This window comes from Puntigrus tetrazona, chromosome 6, assembly GCF_018831695.1.
Source record: "Puntigrus tetrazona isolate hp1 chromosome 6, ASM1883169v1, whole genome shotgun sequence".
NCBI lineage: Eukaryota > Metazoa > Chordata > Actinopteri > Cypriniformes > Cyprinidae > Puntigrus > Puntigrus tetrazona.
The window spans coordinates 6310392-6319429 of record NC_056704.1 but is presented as its reverse complement, the minus strand read 5'-3'; the positions used below and the strand labels follow the sequence as shown (position 1 = coordinate 6319429).

Sequence of the window (9038 nt, the reverse complement as noted above, 5' to 3'; positions counted from 1 at the left end):
TCAAATAAAAGACTCATTTATTAAAAAGAGCTACCAAGGCTTATCGTTCAGTCAGAAAAGAAATACGAAGATATATTCAACCGCTACGAAAGTGTGCTATTTGAGTGTTGAAGCTGTCACAAAATCGTTTATCATTTTCATCGCTTATATTTCTGTTTTGCATTTTTGTTCCCACTCACACTGTAGCTTCATAATGACAGATTTGAATATTAATGTTGAGCAACATTATTGTTGAATGCAGCACCAAAGCAGCGAGTTCACTCTTTTTGTTCACTTGCAGCCTATTTATTTCATGATATCATTACCATTCCAGTGCTTTATTTGTCGCCAGTAAACAATAGCACATCTCCTTTGAAGAGACAGGCACACGATCATTCAACTGTAAAGAGTGTTCTGGTGTCCGTCACAGTCGACTATAGCAGACTTTGTTAATCTAAAATTGATTCTGCAGTTATTATTGACACGCAGCACGTAAGCCCCGAATATTTGTTTATGTTAAACAAGCTTTTGTCAATATAAAGCTTTATTGCCGTGGTAAATTAATAAAATTTCTAGATAATGAATTTAAAGAAGCCTGTGTATGTGCATGGTGTCAATTAATATAATATTGTGTCATAAATTGTAATACAATAAGCAAAGAAACATATGCAGTGTGAAAATAATTTTTTACTTTGGGATATACACGAATGTTGTCGTAGCAGCTTTGCAGACTTCTTTTAGACTAACGCTTCAGCACCATCAGTCGAATATATATATAATACAACATGAGGTTCGTAGAATTGCCGGTTAATAACTTCTGAAAGACATTCATGTAAGCCAGATGCAATAAAAATGATCATTATTCGGTCATTCTGTTTAAATATGTTCTCACGCCGCTTTCTGTCTTCAGCGAAACCAAACAGAAAGCCAGCAGCCTGACTCATCATCTGCTTCAGCCTTCGTGCTTATAGTAATACAAATATTATTATTTGTACAGTTATGCTATTTTATTCCATTATAGTGAAATAGTTGTCATGAATAAGGCTATTAGTTTAACATGATTAATGTCAAATGCTGATGAAAGCAGTAACTAAGTTTATTGCCAAATTGTTACCTTTTCAGGTAAAATATGTCAAATATTAAAGGCCGAAGGGTCGTTTTATAAATGCTAATCTGATCGTTTGTGCAGTTTAGGATCGTTTGTTTTAATATCTTTTTTTTGCCATAAACAAAATGAAAACAAACAAAACAATGACTTAGTCGTGTTTAATGTTATAACCATACATATTTCAAATGTGTAGTCGAAACCGTAGTCATTAATATTATTAACACGTTATTCATTGGAAATCTTGAGTTATTCATCTGAAGTAGCGGCTGAGCTAATATTCAATATTATAAAGAAATAAGAATTAATGGTTTACGATTAGCCATCGATTTAGTTTATCTGATTATTAATGCTAAACCAATTATTATGCAAACTTCCAATGTAAAATTAAAATAAATAAATAATAAAGTTATTCATCTTGAATCACGTGGCCGAAATACATCCGGCCACGTGATTAGGTATTCTGGCTTTTTATTTATTTATTTATTTTTTTAATTTTTTACATTTAAAGGTTTGCATAATAGATTTAGTTTCAGCATTAATGTCGTTAAAACAAACAGCAAACAATCAGTAAATTATCTCTTAATTTGTAATTTCTTTATAATGTTAGATATTTAAGTAAGCCCGTACTCCGTTGGGGTCTTTCGATTTCCAATTATTGTTCTTATTGTTAATAATAATAATAATAATTTACATTTGATTCACATTTTATTTTAGAATATAATATGGATTACAACATTAAACACGACTTCTAAAGTCATTGTTTTGCTTGTTTTCATTTTGTTTATGGTAAAAAAAGAAAAAAGAAAAAGAGTAGTAAAACAAACAGTCTAAATACGCCATTTAGTTAACGTTTATAGACATTTTTCCGGCATGCAACAAAATGGAAATTTAATTTATACTCTACCACAAGAGGGAGCTGTAATAATTTTTTCTTTAGTAAAACTAGTTTACACTCATCCAACGTCTGACGACAATCATGGTAAAATAATAATATATTCCTTGGTAATACTCACTATTATAACAGGTCAGAATAGGCATAATATTAAAATAACTCAATATTTCTAAATTCAACCCCAGTGAGATTTGACTATAATAAACCTGCATTGTTTTTAATAAACTACAGAGACAGATGGATGATGAATCAGACCTTGGGGCTCTGTTTTGAGTTTCCTCACTGAGAGATAAGAAACACAGCTGAGGCATATTTAGACTAAATTAATTGAATGTGAGTCATTTTTTTTATTACAGCTGATCTCCTCTGTAAGCAGTACTGAGCCTTACATGAATGTCTTTTCAAGAAGTTTATTAGCTCCAGCAAATTCCCTTCACACAGGCTATAAATGCTGTATTATTTATATATATATATTGACTGATGAGTCAAAAGCAAACGTTAGTCACAAAAGCAAATTCTGCAAAGGAAATACGAACAATGTAAACATTCGCTGCGATTTATGTCTGTATATCTAAGTAAAATTATTTTCACACTGCATATGTTTCTTTTTTGCTTTGCCAATGACCACAGATTTATGACACAATATTATACATCTGGCCTCGCATGCACAGGCTCTTTTAAAGTTCATTATCTAAAGAGAATTTTTATTAGACATATATTACCTTTAATAAAGCTTGTACTGACCTCAAGAATAAAAGCCGCTAATAAAAATAAAATGTTAGAACTGCAGTGCTGCGATCAGATGTCTTTGCCACAGTCAGGACACAGATGTCGTCCTCCATCAGAAAGTCACGCCTCACCAGGGACACCAGACACTTCTTTGCAGTTGAAGCAGTCATTGCCGCACTGTCTCTCTTCAAAGGAGATGTACTTAAGCGCCTCAGACCTGCAAAGGATTTGAGGGAAACGAAAGTAATAAAGCCTCCGATGGTAATGATATCATGGGAAATATGACTGTCGCTTACAAAGTGTGGACAAAAGAACGGCGTGGACTCCACAAGGGCCTGAGGTCACAAAGGCACGATTTCAAAGCAAAATAATCAGATTTACTCAACCAGATGTCATTTCAAATCTGTGAGACTTTTCTTTTTCCATGAAACACAATTAGAATGAGAATTAGAACAAAATCACAAAAAGGAATAGGAATATAAAAGCTTATATGATAAATAGTTTTGTATTGGTCAGAAACCATATAAATACAGCACACTTTTTCATACGGACAGATATATCTTCATGCTGCTTTTCTGACTAATTTTGACTTTTATAAGCCTTAATTTCCACGAAAAGCATGTTTTTGTAATAAATGAAATTTTGATTTAGTCAACGACCATTTCCCTTCTAAGTCTCATACCGCTTATAGTGGTGCAGGCACACTTCTGGCGTACAGGATTGCAGAAGCAGTTGAGGCAGGGAAAGTCATCACGAGAGGTGAAGGCCAGACAGTTGCCGCTTACAGCCAGCAATAATAAGAAGCAGTCCTTGTTGCTATTGTCGCGGTAGGTCACGCCTCCAGTGGTGATCGGCTGAGAGGAAGTGATGAAGGCGGGAATGCACATTTTGATTCAATGTAAAACGTCGCATCTAGCGGTTCTTACCTTCTTGCATTGCACACACTGCAGTGCAACCAGCTAGCAAGGAACGCAGTAGTTACTGTTGTCCTTAGGAATGAAGCTCTGGTTCCATAGGCTGCTGACAGCGCTGGTAGGAAAAGCAGGTCTCTGTGCCGGAAGGTTGCCCTCTTATGTCTACCCTAGAGCCTGGACAACAGAGAAAATGCAGACAAAACAAGTTGCTGCATATATTGACTAAAAACAGACCAAAAATGTACTCACTAGTTATGGTGGCATTCATGCTTAGCATTTATGCATAAAATCTACACGGTTTTAACTTCATGATCATAAAATGATTACTAGAGAATATAGCCAGATGCGTATTTCTCTCAATTAATTCAATTCAATTCACATATTCAATGTACGATGGCGAATGTTGATTAATGTTTACATGTGAATAAAAGCCAGTATTAAATCCAAACGGAAATCTTTTCAGAAAACCATTCATTTCACATGATTACATTTACAGTGTTTATATGAAATTATGAAGCGTCAGAGTATAGAAGGTGGAAGATGAATCAAAATCTTTCAGGTTTGTAGTTAAAAAAATGACACATATGAATAAATGTTTTCTTTTTTGGCTTAACTGTCCGAAATCATTCATTTCATTGCTCACACTCCCATATTAAAGATAATTATTGCTATTATAAGTTTATCATTAGCCTGCGCCTCTGGCGGACACGAATTTTAATGTATGTTCAAGTAAAAGAGTTTCACTTACCTGGCATGATTGTCTTCTTGCACTCAAAACATTTGGAGGAATACTCATTGAGTAACACTCTCAGTATACAGGTAGTTGCTCGTCTCTGGTGAGAACGGCTTGTCCACCAAAGAACGTGGCATCTGAAGCAGTGGAAGCAGTCATCGTACAGTGACGGGTCCTTATAAGACAGATCCTGAGGACAAACGCATACAGGTGAAGACAAATTGGGCCTGCCGCCTCACATGCATTAAACTTGGCTTTAAGGGTGACTGCGCTTGCCTCGTGCTTCTTTTTTCAGCCTTTGAACAGCTAATTAGGAGAGCGGAGGGTAGTGCGTTCTCAATGTCAGCTTCAATGTCAGCCAATGAGAGCCGCAGGTGCCGGTGTTCGGCGACCAATGGCAGTGCACCCGCCAATCGAGCACGCGAAGGAGAATTCGTCCTGCTGTGAACGCGACACCGCCCAGGATGAGTCTATGACACCAGTGCTGCACTATCCAGCGATTTGGAGTGAGAGAGCGCGCCGTTAAATCGTCCGTCCAAGGTGTGCCGTGAGGTCATTCTGAGTGCCTGCAACTAGCTGGACGGTGTTGCAGCATCCGCCAAGGACGGGCCGTACAGATGTGGCTCCACCCCAGGCCTGTCCTCCAGCTGGTGACAAGCCTCCTCATCAGACTAATGAGCATGTAATGTGACACTAATGACAGAAAGTCACAGAAGCCTGTAGAGGCGAGTTTATATCTGGCCACAATATAAGGATGGGAATGTACTCTAAAATAATTCTGGTTATTATATATCATCTGTAATGCTCAATATGATACACTGTACTATTTTTTTATTTAGGCACATATTCTGTACAGTCTTCTATGGCTTAGCATTGTGCTATCAGGCTTTTATTTATTATTGAATACAATTTTAAATAGTTCAGCAGTAAGTGATGACACCAAAAAATAAAATTTTTAGAGAACAGCTATAACAGCTACATCTGCGAAAATATGCTGATCTGAAACCGAAATTTGTCTTTTGAAATATCAATAAATGTCTCTGTTTTTTTCAGCACCAATGTGAACCTGGCCTCTTTTTTGGTTTTGGACTGGCTTCAGTCCAGAGCGAGCTGGCATTCATTCTCCAGTGACCCCGCCGCTCTGCTGGTGATCTCTCAGCTTTCAGAGCTCAGTCACACAAAGCTTCAAATCACTGTGTTACATATAAAATGGTCAATATTCTGTGCTCAGACCTCTGCTCAGGGTCTGAGTTCTATAACACGCAGAGTAATGTAGCTATTATCAGAATTGAAGCAACGGAAAATCTGCATTTTTTCGGAATCATTTCCTTTTCCGTTGAGCACTCTTGAAAAAGAAGCGCATTTAATTATATCGACTGTGCATTTGTAGGTATTTAAAATCATAAAAATAGGCTATATTTAAGAAAAACAGTAATGCTTATAATATAAATGAACTAAATGCCACTTTAGACTTGTCAGTTCTCGACATTAATTTAAGTATGCTGTAAAGGTTTTTTGTTTATTTTATATTTATTTTGAGTATCTTTTAGTACCTTTAGTACACTTATTTTAGATGTTAGCGACTAATGCACATGTAAAGCACTCCATTAGAATTTGAATTAATAGCATGTTATTCAATATTAAATTTAATTTAATTGTTCGAATTGTAACTTTATCCCTAAATACTAAAATATTACTAAAATATACTTCTTTTTCACAAGGCAAGGGCACAAGGGTATTTTAAGCATTGTGCACTGTATGTCATAGAAAATGTGAAGATACACATGCTCTGCTGTTGCAGCCAATGGGTTTCTTTGCACTCTCGCAGGTGCTGAGTAGAGGCTCTCATATAGCACTCTTCACACAGTAATGGATTTTCATCACGCAGAACATACTTCTTCCCAAACAAAGCACTCTGCAGTAGTGACACGCAAAGTGTTCTACATCTCGCGATTCAAACGATTCCTAAAAGATAAACGTGTTTAATGGTGTGGACAGGTTGAGGAGGTCATTGAAACTGAAAGCAGCACATGAAACTTAACTTGTAGGCCTATAATACCGGTATGATCTGTTAGATAAAGGCATACATGACGCAAACTTTCTAAAGAAGAGAGTAGGCTACGTGCCAAATGTGGCTAGTCCCAGCTGTTGTGTTCCCCAGAAGCCCTCTGCTAATGTTCCTGCTTCATCCCCAGAACCGTCCAGACTGACTTGTGCAACTGCACACAACGCCCAACCTATTTCTCAGTGAGTCTCAGTCAAAACACAAAAAGTCTCTGCAAATCTTGTCTTGCAGAGACACTTATGCAGTAAACAAAATGCAAGACAGGTCAGGGCAACGAGTTCCATATATACTGTTGGTCTTACAGTTTCTCTCTCATTTGCTTTACAAGTGTCGAGATTCGCTCTCGTGATCGCGAGATCAAACTGAATACCAGGTGAGTTACAGGAGCAATGCTAACTGATATTCCAGTTGTGACAAACCCAAATAATGTTACTTCATAAATTACGCCGGTAAAAGGGTTTCATCATTGTGACCTTCATCTAATAACATCATAGACTCTTTCATGTACTGCATGCCTCACAGAAAATGAGTCAGCTAAATCTGCACTGTGAACATTTGTCAGATCACAATGCTATTCGAATGATCTTTGAAGTGGTCACACTGTTGTCATTGGCACCCAGCACTGCACTGGATCAGACAAGTCTCAGTGGTTCCAGCTGTCCTCAGTGCATCCCTAACTATCAGTAACTAGTCCAGACCGATATACACAAAGAAATTAATACAATTGACACAAACAGGAGCTTGAGTCATGTGGATTTACTTTGAACCTTAATAGTTTCTCTCAAACTAAACCCATTCATTTCAAATGGTGGTGCAGTTAACGAAACGCGTGAAGGCTTCTGTGTGTGGAACCTTTCAGCCATAACTGGATGAACACACAGGTGGCCGTGAGATGCCTGACACATTTATTATCCTCATACCAACTTGTACCCAAAAGACAACTAAACCTTTCATACCAGTATTAAAACAATGTTTATAAATTACAAACCTAGATGATGGAGGCCACATCCATTAAAATGCAAACAAAATCAAGAGATATTAGTAATATTTTCAGAATCAAGTCGTTTTAACAAAAACTTTTAACAATCTTTATCTCGTTCATTGGACTTATTCAATCTCTAAAGCTATTAAATGGTGCAGAGAAAAAGACACTCTGGTAAGTGTTAATTGGTCTGTCTGAAGGTACAATTCATTTGTACATGGATCACAGAACATAAGTCAAAATTAGAATAGAAAAATTCAACAGAATTTAGAATAGTTTCTGAAATAGATTCTCAATTGAAAGAACAAACACCAAAGGTTTGAAATTGTAGTGCAGATTGATAAGATGTAGATTTGAGCTTCAGTGTGCAGCTTCTCAGGATGCTAACATAAAGCAAAGGAGATATAGGGGAGGTAAAGAGAAGAGAAAAGAAGAGAAGAGAAGAGAAGAGAAGAGAAGAGAAGAGAAGAGAAGAGAAGAGAAGCAGAAGAGAAGAGAATAGTCTTGACTTGCCTGTCCCAGATACGCTGTTGTGTGTGTCTTTTTGGTTCTGAGAGAGAGATGAGGAGCGACTCTGTGCTCCTCTTTATTGGATTACCCCTTGAAGGGCACAGGATTGAAATGGCTGAATAAGCCACAGTGAACCATAACACATGGAACTCTTAAGCCAGTACTCACAGTGCGCACTACGTAACAGTAAATATTTGTCTCCACCAATCCATAGCGATCCATGAATGTGCTTCAACTGATGTAATTCAATCATTATTCAATCGCTTCAAGCATACAGGGCACTCATGTTTTATTCACAGTTGCCTTTAAACTCTGCAGATCAGTTAACTAACACAAATTGGCGATCAGCATGCTGATCTATTCACACTGCAGCAGCCAAAGTGATCAAACAGAAAACTGCCTATTTTCCTCGGTAACACAAACTCATCAGCAACTGGCATGCTTCGAAAACAGTCCACGCTATACCTTTTATTCCACACAATGTTATTTCATTGTACCGCTTGAATTCTATATTAGACTGGGTTTTGTCGTTTTTTCCTATTTCAACACTAACACTGAAACGTTCTCACATTGGGTGTCTCAAGGGCATCCATCATTGACTTTTTATCTTCATTTATAATTAGAAAGTGAATTATTGTTGGTACCATGCTTTTACTATTAGAGCTAAAAGAATGGCATTTATGTCTTACAGAATGCCCACAAATGCTACTTTAACTTTGTCCTAAGTATTACCAAAGAAACTGTACCTTAGATTTTGGTTTGCCATCATGTCCTTTGGATTTCCTGCCCTTACCCTGGCTCGTCCTCATCCTCTGGCCACGGTATGAACAGAGCCTGTGCCTGATACTGTACAGTTGCTGAACACGAGCGGAGAATAGAAGGAGACTGGAGGCTGTCACTGCAGCTGATGGTTTACAATAAGATGGTAAAGTCCGCAACACCTGTTTGTCTAAACTTGCCCATTCTCATCTGTCGCCTCCTGCGGTAATTAAGATTTCATATTGAAGAGCCAAATTTTGCCAGTCGTCGTTACCCGAACTCCCATGATCAAATTGCAAATGAAGGCGTCATTTATCCCTGGCTGTGATCGATGGTTTTGTATGCAGTTTAGTAACAGCCTACACAA

At 37.4% G+C, this 9038-nt stretch overlaps 1 pseudogene; it reads right to left on the bottom strand.

Moving 5' to 3' along the window:
• Positions 1-2777: 2777 nt before the first annotated feature.
• LOC122346775 lies at positions 2778-8721 on the bottom strand (annotated as a pseudogene).
• Positions 8722-9038: the final 317 nt, after the last annotated feature.